The sequence below is a fragment of the Schistocerca gregaria genome, chromosome 6 (assembly GCF_023897955.1).
Source record: "Schistocerca gregaria isolate iqSchGreg1 chromosome 6, iqSchGreg1.2, whole genome shotgun sequence".
Taxonomy (NCBI): domain Eukaryota; kingdom Metazoa; phylum Arthropoda; class Insecta; order Orthoptera; family Acrididae; genus Schistocerca; species Schistocerca gregaria.
In genome coordinates this window covers 189,196,863-189,216,003 of record NC_064925.1, presented here as the reverse complement: position 1 = coordinate 189,216,003, position 19,141 = coordinate 189,196,863, and the positions used below count along the sequence as shown (strand labels likewise).

Genomic DNA, 19,141 nt, shown 5'->3' with positions numbered 1-19,141 from the left:
AGATCTCTCTTACATTTGCCAAAAACAGTTCCCATACAAAGTGAACAGCTGCAAGTTTGCTACCTACAGATTGAGCTTCATGGGCGTGCCATCACTGAATCTTAATATTCTCCTTATATCCTTGAATCTATTTACTGCCACTGTGGCTTCATATGTAGGATTTGCCTGTTCATCCAAGAATAGTTCTCTTATAGGGATATCCCAACTCTTTTCAACACCAACAGGCAGTAAAAGACCAAGTAAACACTCCATTTCAATAAATGAGACATTTTCCTTGTATTACCTTGTGAAGCAATTGCTCAGCTGCCTTCTGTATTTGTGCAGTTGATGATTCTATCTCGTATTTCCTTGGGGATGAAATAGTACCATGCATTTTTAGATTTACAGGTTTTCAATCCATGAACTATACCAGGTGCCTTCTTTATGATATTGTGAACAGGTGTACAAGGAGCTGCAGGAAGGACTTAAATTCCAAATGGTTCCATTATGACTTGCTGAGTTGTTGATGTGGGATTTTATTTTTAGAGTCTGATGAAGTAATACTCTCTAAAGTACTGTAATCTTCCACAGCATTCATATCAGTAGGTTCAAAGTTTGGCTCATGGCTATTTCTATCTTCAAAACTTCTTCTTTCTTAACATGTATCAGCTTCTTCAAACCACTGAATAACAGCACTTGAGAAATTAGCTGCAGTTGCATGTTATGACATTCTTGTTTTCCATGATGAAGCAATAATGAAATAAGTATCATTCAAGCAACAGCTGATACAAAAGTAAGCAAGTCAAGATGGTAACAATACCAGCATTGGGGAAACAAACAAACTGCAGTTGCATGTTATGACATTCTTGTTTTCCATGATGAAGCAATAATGAAATAAGTATCATTCAAGCAACAGCTGATACAAAAGTAAGCAAGTCAAGATGGCAATAATACCAGCATTGGGGAAACAAACAAACTAAATTGCGACTGTAGGAACACTGTACAACAATAAAATCATATGATTGGAGGAAGCTCAAAGGTGTACCAACATCTGCAATAAATAAAGATATTTTGTATTATTTTTATTCCTATACTGAAAAACAATTTGGCTCAGACTTGATAAGAGGGATGCCAAATGGTGAGTGGACGAATACTGAAAATGAGTTTGACTTCAAATTGACAGTTACAGAAAAATTTAAAAAGTATGACCTTCAGGGGCCTCCAAGGCCCTGGTGTATGGATTGTTGGGTTAAGTAAATCACCCATGAATTCACTTATAACATCATTTTTCTGAAAATCTCATATTAATGATTCCAAACATAAAATATTCTGCATCCTGCAGAATGAATACTGCAGATTATGTAACTTTTTCACTTTCTTCCTCAAATGCTTTTTTGCTACTTTTTCAGCTATGCTGATATTAGCTATATCATTTTCAGCAAAATTGACCGTTATCTAAAATGCTTGTTCATTCTGGTATTCATTTCCAAATCTGGTACAATGACTGAAAGCAAAAACTTCTTTCTTCTATACTAATCCACTAACAGAAAAATTATATTTAAAAAATTTATACACATAGCTGAATGCACACACTGGCTTGCTACATGAAATCCTGCAGTTGTATTTCTAGTTCTCTTGCTTAACTTCTCTCCCTCACATGCACACATACACAATGTAAATATCAAGGTACATGAGAACTATAAGAATGGAGCCCAGCCTCTTTGCTTGAAGATATTCAGGAAATTTTAGTTTGATTGCCATAGCATCATTGTGAAGCCAATTCCAGCTCTACTCTGCTAAAAAACAATTTTCCATGAAGTGTTTGAAAGAGATGTTAGTACGTACACACAGTTATAGCCACGTGGTTTGACATGCTCTTCCCAAGGTGGAAGACGTGCCAATCCCCAGCACGAATCTGCCCAGTGGATTAGTGTTGAGGTCCAGTATGCCGGCCAGTATGTGGATTGTTTTTAAGGTGGTCATCCATCTACCCTGGTGAATGCAGGCTGGTCCCCTTTATTCCACCTCAGTTACACTGTGTCGGTGATGGCTGTGCAAACACCTTTTCCACATACACATACACCATAAATATTCTACCACGCAAACATTTGGGGTTATGCTCATCTGGTATGAGACATTCCTGGGGGGGTAGTCCACAGGGGAAAGAACTGCACAATAACCCTGGGTTCGGTGTGAGACAGCAGTGGTATAGGTGGACTGCTGTGGCCTATTGTGGGTTTGTGAGCCACTGAGGGCTACACTGGGATGAAGCCAGTCATTACCTTTCATCTCTAGGAAATCTGAAAAGGAAAACATCACCTTTATGATATAGTAATCCAAGAAATGCTTCAGATTGTAATTGTGCATGGTAAAACACACACACACACACACACACACACATCAATGTAAACCAATAATTTATGTATCTGTGTCTTTCTGGAAAGAAAAATGATAACACAAAAGCGTTTATCACTTTCAAGAAATGCTGTTATATTAAACTAATAATACCTACACAAGAAATTTAATGTTACTGTCCTGCAATTAGAACAATGTGCTGCCGACATTGTGTTGCCAAAAGTCATGTGATGATAGCAGTAAGAATGTAGGAGCCAAGAAAATGACATCATGGCCAATGTACTTGTATTTATGGACAAAGGATTGTGTGCTGACTGATTTGTTTAGTTGGTGGTGAGCATACTTCCATTGCTGTACATGGGTAGTAAAATAAAAATGACACAGATGTAAAAAAGTAAGTAAGCTGTTTCTTTATTTCAAAAGTAATTGCCATAACTGTTAGTACATTTTTCTGACTATGAGACAAAATGGTCAACGCCTTCATGGAAAAATGTTTGAGGTACTCTAGAGAACCATAATTGTACCTAGATGTGCACCTCATTATCCAAAGCAATTGGACAGTTCCAAATATCTTTCTTTAGGGCTCCAGAATTATGGAAATCATACAGGAACAAATTGAAACTTTATGGAGAAGGTGTAAGGGCTTCCCAGTGAAACTTCTGTAACATAGTCGAGACAACCACAGCAGCATATGGGCAGGCACAGACTAATGCCATCTGTCAATATTCCCAGGTGTTTGGACTTGATTGCACTCTTCAATTTTTGCAATATGTCCATGTACCGCTGTGAGTGAATTGTGGCCTCATGTTCCAGAAAGTCAATCAGCAGCACACTTTTGCAGTCAAAGAAAAAGATTATCACGACTTTCCCAGAGCTGACATACATGTTGTTTCAATTACACTGTAAAAGTTTTGGCGAGAAGCCCTTACTCATTCTCCATACAGCTTCCATCATTCACCATACAATTTCCATACTTTTAGAGTGCTGAAGAACTGCCCGTCAATTTGCTTTGGACAAATAGATATACACCTGGGTGCAGTCATAGTTCTTTAGGCACCCACAAAAATATTTCCATTTAGGCACTGGTCACCTTGTTTCCTGGTGGAATAAATGTCTTAACAGTTATAGAGATCGTTTTTGAAATAATAAACAGTTTACTTACATTTTTGCATTAATTTCACTTCCCCTTATATTTCTATAAGTTTGCAGTTTTGTGATGGCTGACTCAAAAGAGCACTGTGCCCACGTGACGTTATTTTCTAAATATTGGATGACAGAGCAGATGTTCAGAAGCAACATCATTTGAATGTTTGCTGAGACTTTAAACAAGTGCTTCAAAAAAGGAAAACTTTCTTTCAATGGTTGTCACTGATGATGAAAGATGGGTTTATGGCTATGACCTCAAAACTAAGAATCAATCAACACAATATTGATGACCTTTTATTTATTGTGGGGGGAGGGGAGGGGGGGGGGGAATTATTTGTAAAGATATCATTCCTTCTGTGGAACAGCAAAAAAAAAAAAAAAAAATTACAACAATGCTTTCATCTATCATTTTTTCCATAATGCTTGACGAAGGACATGTGAATAATAGCTGTGGCATATGAATAGTTGTCTACTTCTCCACAACAATGCATAACCACATGTGGTGTATATTGTTCAGAGATGTTTTACTAAAAACATGATGACAGTAGTGTGCCCACCTGACATATTCCTTAACATTAACTCATTGCGACTTTTTCCTGTTTCCCAAGGTGAAGATAAAGTGTAGGGGATCACTGGAGGTACTGAACACCATAAGAAAGAAAGACTTCCAAGACGTATTTCAAATTTTGGCAGAAATGTTAGGATTTGTTTATTCGCTCCCAATGGGACTACTTGAATCATGTGGTGCAGAATAAGATCTAGGTATAATGTGATAATTGTAATTATATTTTGGATTTTTTTTTAGATAGTACCTCATACGTAAGTTGCTATGTCTGTGAATGCAGGCTATGGACTTCATGTAGATTTATATACACATTATTCAGTGCAGATTGACTGTATGAACATTACTCAATGGAAACTCAACCAAGACTGAATAGAATAGAATATTTTATTCACATTTCTATATTTTTCATACAATTGGCGTTGTCAAAGTTTACAGTGGTATCAAGTTTTATACAATAATCAATTATGTATATGGAAAATAAAACAGATAATAGCAGTTTATTTAAGAGCTAAATGATTTTATTTATCACTTAGGAAACATGTGTGTTATAATGATTTGTTTCTTGGAATTGAAGTTAGATAGAATTCACTGTATTTTAACCAAGTTTGTAATATTCTCTAATATTTATTTTTAGTAGTATATGAGTTAATTATGGCAGCTTACTGAAAAAAAAATGTTCAAGTATTTGTAGTTATTATGGACTATAGCAAGTCTTGAGGAAGGCAAATCCAATACATGACTAGTTCTGGTATTTTGTACATGCACATCATATCTCACATTGAACTTTTCCAGATTTTCTCTGGCATATATGAATCAGTTATCAGGCTAGAGACATTTGAAGTAGTTTCTGTAGTCTTCCCTAGATGGTAATTCTACTAAACATCTGATTATTTTTTATGCCATCTGCAAATATACCATGGGGCAAATAAAAGTGGCGTGGATGAGTGGATTCAATTGGACATGAAAGTATGCGTATAACCACACCCCATGAAGTGCCCATACTGTGTATACCCACCACGTGATCCACACTGATTCAGAGTGAAATGCGGGCTGCGTCAGTGAGAGTGTAGAAGTGTAAAGGGGACAATGGTACTCACAGTGGAGCAGCAGGTGTTTGTTGTGGAAAGTTAAGTGACAACAAAGTCATTGAAACTGTGTGTTCAGTTGTTTGTAGTGCCAGAAAAGGGTGCAATGCAATGCTTAGTTAAAAAGTGGCATCAGTCAGGATCTGTTTTGAACAAGTTAAAAAAAATTGTGAAACATGCCCGCACAACAGAAAATGTGGCTGCAGTTCACCAGAAAATGCTTCTCCTGCCAGACCAACCCCACACCTGTCACCAGAGATCAGCATACCACGTCAATCATGCAGACAAATACTCTGCCTGGACCAGCACATGCATTCTTACTGTGTGTCTGTTGTTCACACAGTAAAACAAGCCGATGCTCCTCAGCAGCTCGCGGAATCACAGGTTCTGGGCAGCAGAGAATCCCTGTGACTTTCATGAGACACCATTGGATGATCTGAAGTTTGGGGTTTGGTGTATGGTGTCTGCATGCCAAATTATTGGTCCCATCTTCTTTCATTGGATGCCGTCTTCAGCATGTTATATTGCCAACATTATTAAAAGAGGAGGAAAAGACTTACAGTTACTGTTTCCTTCTTTTGTAAACTGTTAATTGTCGATGTTTTATCTCCATATATAGCTACTTTCAGAAAAGACTTTGTGATGTATATTTGCTGTTAACAAATTTCCCATCATCACAGATGCTTTTCTTGTGATTGCCATTTTATGTCCTCTCTACTTCAGCCATCATTAATGACGATGTAAATAAAACAGAAAGAAACTTCCACATGGGAAAAATATATTAAAAATAAAGATTCCAAGACTTACCAAGCGGGAAAGCGCCGGCAGACAGGCACATGAACAAAACACACAAACACACACACAAAATTACGAGCTTTCGCAACTGGCAGTTGCTTCGTCAGGAAGGAAGGAAGGAGAGGGAAAAATGAAAGGGTGTGGGTTTTAAGGGAGAGGGTAAGGAGTCATTCCAATCCCGGGAGCGGAAAGACTTCCTTAGGGGAAAAAAAAGGACAGGTGTACACTCGCGCACACACACACACATATCCATCCGCACATACACAGACACAAGCAGACATATTTAAAGGCAAAGAGTTAAGGGCAGAGATGTCAGTCGAGGCGGAAGTACAGAGGCCTGTCTTTCAACAACTTCTTTGCCTCTGTACTTCCGCCTCGACTGACATCTCTGCCCTTAACTCTTTGCCTTTAAATATGTCTGCTTGTGTCTGTGTATGTGCGGATGGATATGTGTGTGTGTGTGCGCGAGTGTACACCTGTCCTTTTTTTTCCCCTAAGGAAGTCTTTCCGCTCCCGGGATTGGAATGACTCCTTACCCTCTCCCTTAAAACCCACACCCTTTCATTTTTCCCTCTCCTTCCTTCCTTCCTGACGAAGCAACTGCCAGTTGCGAAAGCTCGTAATTTTGTGTGTGTGTTTGTGTGTTTTGTTCATGTGCCTGTCTGCCGGCGCTTTCCCGCTTGGTAAGTCTTGGAATCTTTATTTTTAATATATTCAGCCATCATTAATTATTTTGTTGCCCAGTAGCAAAACTCATATGTTACATTAAGTGTGTCATTTGTTAATCTGATTCCCTCAGCATCACCTGATTTAATTAATCTACATTCTATTATCCTTATCTTGCTTTTGCTGTTGTTTATCTTACATCATCCTTTCAAGGTATTGTCCACTCCATTCAACTACACTTCCAAGTCATTTGCTGTCTATGGCAGAATTACAATGCAATCAGCAAACCTTAAAGTTTTTATTTCTTCTCCCTGAATTTTAATTCCTCCTCCCAATTTTTCTCTGGTTTCCTTTATGGCTTGCTTAGTGTACAAATTGAATAACATTGGGGATAGGGTACAACCTTGTGTCATTCCTTTCTCAACCATTGCTTCCGTTTCATGGCCCTCGACTCATAATCGCTGTCTCATTCCTTCATAAGTTGTAATTAGCATTTTACTCCCTATATTTTGTCTCTACTACCTTCAGCATTTCAATTCTCTGGAATATTCCCCAAGGTTGGCTTATACCAGATTTTTTCCTTCTTCTGTAAAAAATTCGTGTTAGTATTTTGAAACAGTTACTTCTTAAACTGGTAGTTAAGTAATATTCACTCCTGTCAGCATCTGCTCTCTTAGGAATTGGAATTATTACATTCTTCTCAAAGTCACGGTATTTCATCTGTTTCATACATCTTGCACACCAGGTAGAGGAGGTTTGTCAGGCTGGTTGTCACAAGGCTATCACAGTTCTGATGGAATGACATCTACTCCCGGGGCTTTGTTTCAACTTACTTCTTTCAGTGCTCTGTAATTTTCTTCTCGCAGTATCACACTGCCTATCTCAACTTCATCTACATCCTCTTCCATCACTAATGTTGCCTCCAAGTACATTTCCCATATATAGGCACTCTGTATTTTCCTTCCACCTTTCAGCTTTCCCTTCTTTGCATAGTACTGGCTCTCCATCAGAGCTCTTGATATTCATATGGCTGCTTCTCTTTTTTCTAAAGGCCTCTTTAATTTTCCTGTAGGTGGTATGTGTCTTTCCCCTAGTGATACATACATCCAAATCCTTACATTTGTCCAATAGCCATTCCTACTTAGCCTTTTTGCACTTCTTGCCTACCTAATTTTTTAGACGTTTGTATTCCTTACCACCTTCATTTACTGCATTTTCTTATTTTCTCCTTCATCAGCTGAATTCAACATCTCCTGTGTTATCCAACAATTTCTACTAGGCTTTATATTTTTACGTATTTGGTCTGCTGTCTTCACTCATATGTCTCTCAAAACTACCCATTTATCTTCCAGTGTAATCCTTTCCTCTTCTTTTGTGTCATTGTCCAATACTCCCTCTGAAACTCTAAACAACTTCTGCTTCTTTCAACTTATCCATCTCATTAATTTCCTACCTTTTTGCAATATCTTCAGTTTTAATCTACAGTTCATACCCAATAAATACTGGTAAGAGTCCAAATCTGCCCCTGGAAGTCTCTTACAGTTTAAAATCTGGTTCCAAAATATCCGTCTTACCATTATACAGTCAATCTGAAACCTTCCAATGTTTCCACATCTAGCTATGTTAGTATCATCTAGAATTATAATTGTATGCCATCTGTATTTCAACAACTGCAGTATGAAGTGTTAATTTTTTCTATAAATGCTATCTCATCAGAGCCTGGAGTTTGATAAACTGAGACAATTACAATCATCTACTACCATTGGCATTATCCACAACACCTATTAAAAGAGTGACAAGGAAGGTGTACACAAAATGTTAAAATACAAAGCTATTACATATTCAATAACAACATAAATGACAGGAATTGGTAGCACCACTTTTACGTGTTAGCCATTAAGTTATTTTGGTTGACCATTGTTCGTATATTCTTTAAATGGGTTTTATGCTACTAGGTCCAATTTTTGAGTGGATTTTGGGACCTGCAATTTTATCCTTGTTGCTTATTAAAACCTGTCAAGAATTTACAGGCACCTAATTTACATTTACCAAGAAAAAATGAACATAAAACTTAAAACAGCATTTTCTAGCAAGGAATAAAACTGTAGAATAAATTACCAAAAGAGATTAAAGAAATTGCAAAAACACACTTATTTAAAAAGGCAGCTAAAAAGTACCTGTTATGCAATACATTTTATACATTGAAGGATTACTTAGATAAAACAGAGTAGGGTTTGATAAAAAATATTGTAAGTATAATTATAAAACATCCAACATTCCACATAACACCTTCACTTTATGTTTTTTCCTTCTTTTTTCCTTTCTAGAAATACTTACCCCCAAGCTGTGCATAGCACAATACTAACACCTCTTCCTCTTTCTGAGTGCAACATCTCACTCATTATGGAGGGATGCTGACTCAGTTTTTCAGGATAGCAAATGGGAAGTTGTGGTACAGAAAATGAGCCAGAGATCACCTGTGTGTGTGTGTGTGTGTGTGTGTGTGTGTGTGTGTGTGTAGTGAGGCAATGTGTGTGTAGTGTTTGCAGTGACTGATAGTGAGATATGAGTGAATGGTGTGGCATAACATTATTTTAATAAGTTATCTGTAAAAAAAAGTATTGTATACCAGGAGTAAATCTAATGATTATGTCTAACTAGAAGTCTGTAAAAATATATTAAAAACAAAGATTCCAAGACTTACCAAGCGGGAAAGCGCCGGTAGACAGGCACAATAAATAAAACACACAAACACACACACAGAATATCAAGTTTTCGCAACCGACGGCTGCTTCTTCAGGAAATAGGGAAGGAGAGGGAAAGACGAAAGGATGTCGGTTTTAAGGTAGAGGGTAAGGAGTCATTCCAATCCCAGGAGTGGAAAGACTTACCTTAGGGGGAATAAAGGACAGGTGTACACTCGCACACACACACATATCCATCCGCACATGTGTGTTTTATTTATTGTGCTTGTCTACCGGCACTTTCCCACTTGGTAAGTCTTGGAATCTTTGTTTTTAATATATTTTTCCCATGTGGAAGTTTCTTTCTATTTTATTTACATCATAGAAGTCTGTAAATATATATGTATATGAATTATCTTATTTGAAATTGATCTAAACTTGTAAATACTTTGACATGTCCTGTATCCTTATAAAAAGAGATCTACGGATGAATAAAGCTACTACTACTACTATACTACTACTACTAGGACCTACACAGTTTCCATAAGTTTTCAGTTATGAATTTATATTTAAAATAATGTTTCTACATGAAATATTTATATCATTATCTTCAACTGCATATAAATTATACTCTAAAGGTAGAAAATTAGAACCTCATAAAGAATTAAATTTTTGATGTATTAGCAGTATACAGTGGCAAAGTAAGTGGAGCTGGTCGGCCTTGCTGCATTCATCATGACAGGGATTTAATGAGAGTGTTGAATAATAAATGTGTTATGGAAACTAAATTTAATTTCTACAGTAGTGTAACACAACTAAATATCATATTTTGCACCAAGATTATGTGGAAGTAATTGTTGATTAAAATATGGCAATTGGATCGGAAACTAGTTTCCAGTCTTACTTATCAAATGCCAGTATGTAAGCTGTAGATGTTACATGTTATAAATGCTGCAGACAACACCTTGAGCTTAAAAGGATTGTTGAAACTCTTTGCAACAGGCTGTGTGGATGATGTAAGACTAGATGGAAGAGCCCTTCCATTGCCTCCAGGATCAAATGTCACACAATGGGGACAGGCAACAATAGCCCTTAATCTTGAATATGGCTGTGAATATTCTTCTGAGTGTAATTTTATAATTTGCCCAGAACCAGTGAAGTGTAGTGACAAGCTGAAGCATTCTAACTGCATGTGAGTATCCTTCAAGCTCTCCTGTATTTGAAGCACATTATTTTTTGTGGTGTTCAAAATAAAAATATAACTGACTGTGGTAATATATCCTTTCCTTAGTTCCATTAATTGCATCAGGTGTTTCTTGTTAAGACATTACAGATCTTGCAGTATATAGTTTTGTAAATAGAAGTCAGAAAATAAAATTACCACATAAAATAAATAACTTGGCCACCAATAATAACAGTGATTATCATGTGCTTAGAAGTACATGCACAATACAACATCAGATATTTAGTTGTCAGACCACAAAGATTCTTTGTTTTGGGGATGTAAAGATGAATAATCAGTGAAGGAAGAAACAAATTACTCATAATTTCTTATTATGAAAATGATACATTCTGGGAGAAGAACTGTGAGCTGGTTTACCGTATAGGCTCTTTCTTTTGTGTGGGCATGATCATAACCAGTGCAACAAAGAATAATATAGAATATTAGTTTCAAGGACTATAAAAGGCACAAGGAGAGTTTCTTCAAACATTTTGCTACCTATAGATCAATCAAGACATAAGTTGATAAATGAGAAAAGCAGGAGTGGCAGGGGGGTGGGGGTATTGGTGGCATTCTATTTTTGAAGCAGAAACAATTATAACTAATCTTTTGAAACTCATTAACATGCCGTATAACCACTTTAAAGTCTTATATGCCTGTCTACAAAATTGCTATATTATAGGCAGTGCCAACTGTGCATATGATTCATTGAAACTTTTGTTTGTTGTGTATGTTCCATAGAATTATTCAGTGTTCTATGATGAGGAGATACTTGCACAGTTTTAGTACTTGTGCTACTGTTGGACATTACCTCCATCATAAAGTCCTTATAAGTTTGATTATCAGCAAAAAAAGCCTATTAAAATGTACATTTTAAATTATAAAACATTATTCTTAATGTAGCTTACAATTTATTTTGATAATGTTAATTCTGAACTTCTCTTAAGATGACTATTTGGCAATGTGTTTTCATATCTATAGACGAATATCCTTTTGTGCACGATATTTCAAACCAACCCAGTTATCTTCAGATGCTGTAAGGTGAGTGTGTTCACCATCTAGATTCCAACCAAGCTGTGATTTATTATGTCACATTACTTTAACAGCTTGATGTATAATCAGTGTATATTTATTTATTTTTTAAAAAAGAAACTCTATTTCCTTCATATAAACTTAGAAATAATCCGTCTTTGTGTTGTCAGATGCAGTGATGCAAAAGTACTGGCTTCAAGTAGTAAGGATTGCACCGAAACTACTTGTGCAAAAATGTCATGTATCAACAGCCAGCAATGTTTACATCAAAACTCAAAATTTCTCTACAACTGTATGTGCCCTCATGGTGAAACAGGCATGAACTGCAAGCTTTTGGGAGATGGATTTGCAGTCAGTCTTGGTGTATGGACTTTGACGATTGTAGCATTAATAATTGTTCTGATAGTTGGTAAGAATGATTAAAATCAGTATTCATTATTAATTTAATTTCATATACAGTTACAAATTTATAAATGATGTCCTTCAAAAAAAGTGTAGGAAAGCATTTTTTATATGCAATCACTTTGTTAAACAAAATTACTATATGCACATAAGAAAATCATTTTCTCTAAATATCAGCTGGCTTGCCCTTGAGGTGATGCTGCTCATGAAAGTCATGCAGTTCTATGATGTGTCTCTTTATTTCATTCTAAATGTGATGTATGTAAATATTTCATTTAGTCTCCTACTATAAACTTTGTTTCTGCTTTCTGTAAAGATGACATCTTGAGTTGCAGATAGGAACATGAAAATACTGTTACACACTGAACTTTCGGTCAAAGCTTTCTTCATAAAAGAAAGGAAAATGCACACACACACACACACACACAATATATATATATATATATATATATATATATATATATATATATATATATATATATATATATATAGAAAGAAACTTCCACATGGGAAAAATATATTAAAAACAAAGATTCCAAGACTTACCAAGCGGGAAAGCGCCGGCAGACAGGCACATGAACAAAACACACAAACACACACACAGAATTACGAGCTTTCGCAACTGGCAGTTGCTTCGTCAGAAAAGAGGGAAGGAGAGGGAAAAATGAAAGGATGTGGGTTTTAAGGGAGAGGGTAAGGAGTCATTCCAATCCCGGGAGCGGAAAGACTTCCCTTAGGGGAAAAAAAGGACAGGTGTACACACGGTGTGTGGCACACTCAAGCAGGCACACTTCATGCATACATGACTGCTGTCTCCAGCCGCTAAGGCCAGATTTTTGCCTGAGTGCCCATAGACAGCTGTCAAGTGTGCATTACAAAGACACATTCATTCAAGTGAGCACTTGCATCACATAAATATTTCCAACCATACAATAATGAACCAGAAATTCTGCATATCATCATTAGAGTAAGAAAATCAACTGGACAATCATAAATGCTTTATATACAATCTCTCTTTTCCTTCTTATTTTATGGACATGATGGCTTAATACTTATTTAACCACATTTTTCTCTTACATTGTCAAAAAACAGATTTGGCAATAAATGTATTCTCATGTTGATATTTCTTGGCAGACCCTTAGTAATCTTGAGAGATTCACAAGAACTAGCAAACCAAATAAGTTTAGAAACAATGGAAAGTCCAACAGTTATAAAAAGGATAGACTGATACTTCCTGTAAAGATCACACAGGGAGTTGCAGACAGGCTCAGCAGAAAGACTGTTACACACTGAGCTTTCAGCCAAAGCTATCATCAGGAAAGAAAGGAAAACACACGCACCCACTTACTCCAGCAAGCAAACTTCAGAGAAGTTACACCTAGAAGCCCTTACACATCTATCATACAGTCCTGATCATTCGCCATGTGACTTCCACATTTTTGGAGCCCTGAAAAAAAATTGTGGCTGTTGATTTGCTTTGCATGGTAAAATCACATTTCTGTGAGCAGCTACAAATATTCTTCCATGAAGACATTGACTGTCTTGTCTTACAGTCAGATAAATGTATTAACAATTATGGTGATTACATTTTATTCACTTTTTTCCATCTGTCTCATTTTCATTTGACTGCCCCTTATACATTCTTAGAATTTTCTTGATTAAATTAGGAACTGTTTAGTAATAATAGACTTTGTTTGGTGAGGAATGCCTGCCTTGTCTGTGCCAGTCACATTTTATGTCTTCCTTGATTCATTCATCTCTCATGCGTTACTTTGTTTTCAAGGTAGCAGAATTCCTTAATCTTGTCTACTTTGTGATCACCAATTTGGATGTTAAGTTTATCACTAACATCATTTCTGCTACTCCTCATTACTCATCCATCTTCCCAGCAGATACAGTGGGTCGCTAGAAGGTAACAACACCCAGTCTAACAAGGTGGCTCAGGAGCAAGTCATACTGACCCACACTTGTAATGGAACACATGCTGTTACTCAGAATGTGTTTATAATAGTTAAAAGAAGAGAGGGCAGTTTTGACAAAGTTGCACCATTTTATATACAGAAAGATTTGGAGGGAATTTCTGGAGCATTAAAATCTGTCAAGCACTTGTGAAATGGGAGCCTGTTGGTGGAAATGTAAATGTACCAGGAGGTGAAGAATCTCCAAAAATCTCAATGCCTTGGGGAGTATGTAATTGAAATTGAACTGCCTAACATTTTGAACTACAACAAAGGTGTTGTGACTTGCATGGGATTTGGTTGACATTCCCTGAGAGGTACTGAAAGCTGAGTGGTCCCGGGAATGCACTGTTGGTGTGCAAAATATTATGAAAAGGCTGGGTGGCAACGCAGTGAAACCAGACTCATTTACACCGAGTTTTAGCAACAAAAAACTTCAAGAGCATGTTTAGGATGGCTTCCTTCACCTCAGCATGCAGTGTTATTTTCAAAACCCAATGCACTGCTTTAAATGACAGCACTTTGGGCACACTATTCTTGGCCACTTGTGCAAATGTGGTAAAGCTGCCCATGACAGAGTTGGTCATTCCTCTCCTCAAAAGTGTGTCAACTACTGTGGGGGTCACCCTGTCTGGAGTAGGGATTGCAGTGTCTTCTTTGAAGAGGGGAAGATCCAGAGATAAAAACAACAAAGCGCATTCTCTATGGTGAAACTAAAAAGAGATACAAAGCCATGCAACCACCCACGTTCACTGCTTCATATGGTTCCATTTTCAAACACCCAGTCCAGAAAACTGATGCTGCTACACAAACAGAGATTGCTAGTACCAGCACTAGTGCTTTCATTTGTTAATGTACTTGTGGTGCTGCAGTTACTTCGAACGATGTCCCTCCTCCCAGAACTTCAGAAAAGGCTGTGGTTGCTGACATTGTGGAACTTCTTGTCCCTCCAAAGATCAAATGTTCCCTACTATCCAGTGCTGCCACTACCGCTTCCATGGCTGTGGCTCCAAATTCACCTCAGACCAAAAAACCAAAGTCAAAGGTGAAGAATCGCACACTGATGGAGACCGGAAGTACACACTCCGACAATATTGATGTCATCTTGTCTGATGCCTCTCTTGAATCTTCTTCATAGACGATGGACCTCAGTGTCAGACTGGAGCAATCATCTCGCCCCAAGACTGAGCCTCCACCCATTGTGGACTCCCCTTCCCAGCAGAAAGTTAGGATTAAAGTGCTACCCCCATCACAGATGACTCCCATTATACACTGGAACCTTAATGGGTACAGGGCACATGTGGAGGAGCTGTAACTCATAGTGCAGGAATGCCCCTGTGGTTTTGGTTGCAGGAAACAAATTATAAAGCATCTGATGCCCCTGTACCATGGGCTGTACACTCTATCACAAGGATGACTTGATTGGGGAAAGGGTGGAGGGAGGGATTCCTGTGTTTGTCAATAATGGACACCAATCCTCTGCTCTAGAATCAGAACTTAAAAGAGATTTGGAGGACTTAAGATCAAGTAAGGCAGAAGGAATAGATAACAGAATTTCAAAAATCATTGGGAGATTTGTTGACCTGGAAAAAGCTTTTGACAATGTGAAATGATGTAAGATGTTTTAAATACCAAGGAAAATAGGGATAAGCTATAGGGAAAGACAGGGAATACACAATATGTACAAGAATCAAGAGGGAACAATAAGACAGGAAGACCCAGAACGAAGTTCTCAGATTAAAAAGGGTATAAGACAAGGATGTAGCTTTTTGCAATATCAGAAATAAAAGAGTGTTTCAAGAGTAGAATTAAAATTCAATTTCAAGAGTGGAATTAAAATTCATGGTGAAAGGATATACTGATATGATAAAATTAACTAATGGCATTGGTCTTCTCAGTGAAAATGATGAAGAATTATAGAACGTGTTGGATGGAATGAGCAGTATAATGAGTATATAACATGGACTGAGAGCAAGTCAAAGAAACACAAAAGTAATGAGAAGTACCACAAATGAGGACAGTAATAAACCTCACATCAGAATATGTGATCATGACGTAGATGAGGTTAAGGAATTCTGCTATCTATGCAGCAAAATAACCCATGACGGAAAGAGCAAGGATGACTTAAAAAGCAGACCAACACTGGCAAAAGGGCATCCTGGCCATGAGAAGTCAATTAGTGTAAAACATCGGCCTTAACTTATGGAACAAATTTCTGAGAATGTATGTCTGGAGCACAGCACTGTATGATAGCGAAGTGTGCACTGTGGGAACACCAGAACAGGAAAGAACTGCACAACATTGGAGACATGGTACTGTAAAGAATGTTGAAAATTAGGTGGACTGATAAGGTAAAGACTGAGGAGGTTTTCTGGAGAACTGACGAGGAAAGGACAAGAAGAAGGGACAGGATGATAGTACATCTATTAAGACATCAGGGAATAACTTCATGCTACTAGAAGGAGCTGTAGAGGGCCACAGTTGGTAACACAGACAATCCAGTCCCAGATCCAAGATTGAAAATGATTAACCAGTAGTCAAACATCAAAATTTGCATGTCTCATTGACAAACCATCACTGAAGGCCCCATGCAAGACTGTCCTCAGTCTGACTAACATACAAGTGACATGATGTGATTTGGGTTCTGCAGAGGGGACTTAATTTTGCCCCCATCCCTAAGTTCACATTGGTCATGGATATCATCAGTACAGTTGAACAGGTTGCCATGCAAGTACTGCCTGAAGCAACAGAAAAAGTGTGTCATGAAAATTTCCATGCTCTGATGATGATAACTAAGACTGCAAGGTCAGACATTACCGGCAAAGGGAAGGTAACCATTCAGAACCTGAGAGAGTGCCCCAAGGTGCTGAAAAATGCAGTGCCACTGATATTCTCACCCTTAAAGACTACACTGAGAAGATGCAGAGCATAATAAATGACGACTCTTGCAGGAACATCAGTGTTGACCTCACCAAGGAGATGAAGAGCAAGACCAGGTCACTTCTTAAGGAATCAGTGTTACTAGAGAGGGTCATCAATAAATTGTCACTGCAAGGATTTGACTGCCAACACTTCGTGGATGCCCTAAGGTTCACAAAGATGAGGTGCCACTATGATCCAATGTCAGTGTTGTAACTGCTACTGAAATGGTGGCGGGATTGAAGTGACTGCAAGTGTGGCGGAACCTGCAGAGTGACCCGTGAACAACAACGCAAACGGGAGAGGATGGACATGACCAGCGAAGGACCTAACGAACAACAACAAGATCAAAACAAAGGAGTCACAAAACCTAACTAGACAACTACGCCCACTCGTACACAGAACAAGAAAAGAAATAAACTATCTATGGCAAGGTGATATGTCCACAGACATACACAAGATTAGACTGGCCGGCTGAGCAAGAGGCCTGTGCTTAAATACAGAATCAGAGGCGCTGCTATTGGCCACCAGGACCACATGTTCCACCGTGGCGCCCTCACACTAAATGTGGGCCAGGAAGTGCGGGCGGCCACAGCTTATGGCGCAATGGTGCAGAGACCTCTAGAGATCTTCGACATCCATGTCATCTGGCGCGGATTCAGATTCCATGGCACATGGTACCAGAGTCAGCAACATTAGAGCTCCCACATATTTTCTTGCAAAATACCTGACAGAGATACGAAGGAAGGCCTTATGTGGTTAAATGCCCACATCACATCCACAACTCTGTAGATTTTGTGAAAGACCTCAGCAGCTTCCGGCTGAAACACTCAGTCATGATGGTGAGCTTTGATGCGATTTTGTTTCTCACTAGGGTGCCTCTCTGTGAGTCGCTAGAACTCATTGATCAGAAATTTGACAAAAAGATCGCCGACCTTTTCATGCATGTGCTAACCTCCACATTTTTCTATTTAATGGAGAATACTATGAGCTAATGGAGGGAGAGGCGCTCACTCTTGCCAGTGATTGGATTGCTATATGAAGCATTTTGAGGAAGAGGCCCTGACGTTATCCAAATGGAAACCCATCTTCTTTTTCCATTATGTGGATGACTTGTGCATCATCTGGTCTCATGGCAGAGACAAAATCATTAACTGCCTCGTACATCTGAACTCCATAGATCCCAAAATCAAATTCGCTATGGAGACCAAAGAAGAAGGAAGACTACAATTCTTGGAGGTTATAGTCAAGCGAATAGCTGATAGCACCTTGGGCCAAGATGAGTATTGGAAGAAAATGCATGGATTGGAAGAAAATGCACACTCACCTGTATGTGCTTGCAGACAGCTGCCACTTACTAAAGACACTACTACACGGCTGGTACACACCATGTAAGATGCGTAGAACTGCCTCAGAACTGTGTTAAAAAAGAGGGGGCGGGGGGGGGGGGGGGGGGGGGGGATACTCAGAATAGCAATTAAGTGCACTCTTTATGGAGATGGAAGAAATCATGGAGAAAGGGGTAGCTACAACATTTATACCATTCACTGCTGTTCTATTGGGAAAAGTCAGGTGCCTACTGAAAAAGAACCATGTAAGAACATTCTTTTGCCCAGTCAATGAAACACAGAATGTCAAAGACGTTCATGGTTTGTGGATGGCTAGCGTGTACCAGATTCTGTGCCAATGTGGCATGACATATATTGGACAAACAGTGAGCACCAATGAAGACCAATGCCACGACACCAGAAGCAGACTTAACTAACGTAGCCGGCCAGGATGGCTGAGCGGTTCTAGGCGCTACAGTCTGGAACCGCACAACCACTACGGTCGCAGGTTCAAATCCTGCCTTGGACATGGATGTGTGTGATGTCCTTAGGTTAGTTAGGTTTAAGTAGTTCTAAGTTCTAGGGGACTGATGACCTCAGAAGATAAGTCCCATAGTGCTCAAAGCCATAACTAATGTAACCCAACAACTCAGCAGTCACAGAGCACTGTTTTCCAGAAAATCATGCAGTCAGATACAACCATCCAAGGATTTTTGTGCAGACTTGCAAATATTGGACAGTGTTGTTAGAGAAGCTAACAAAATTCACAGCAGGAACAATCTTATCAATTGGAATTGCAGTTATAATCTCAGCAAAACTGAGAACCACCACTGGGTCCAATTAAGAAGACGCTCAGTAAACAGGCAACCAGGGCTGACAGAGCAACTACATTGATGCTATCGACACAGCAACAATGTCAATGCTACCACAAATACCAACAAAAGCATCTCCATGAACTTGCTGTACGAGGGGATGTAAGTCAACTGCGTGCCCTCAGTTCGTCAA

The 19,141-nt window shown here is 38.5% G+C and overlaps 1 pseudogene; it reads left to right on the top strand.

The window, feature by feature from the left end:
• The window catches only part of LOC126278797 (neural-cadherin-like), a 217,978-nt pseudogene extending 206,224 nt beyond the window's left edge, over window positions 1–11,754 (top strand).
• The last annotated feature ends 7,387 nt before the right edge of the window (window positions 11,755–19,141 follow it).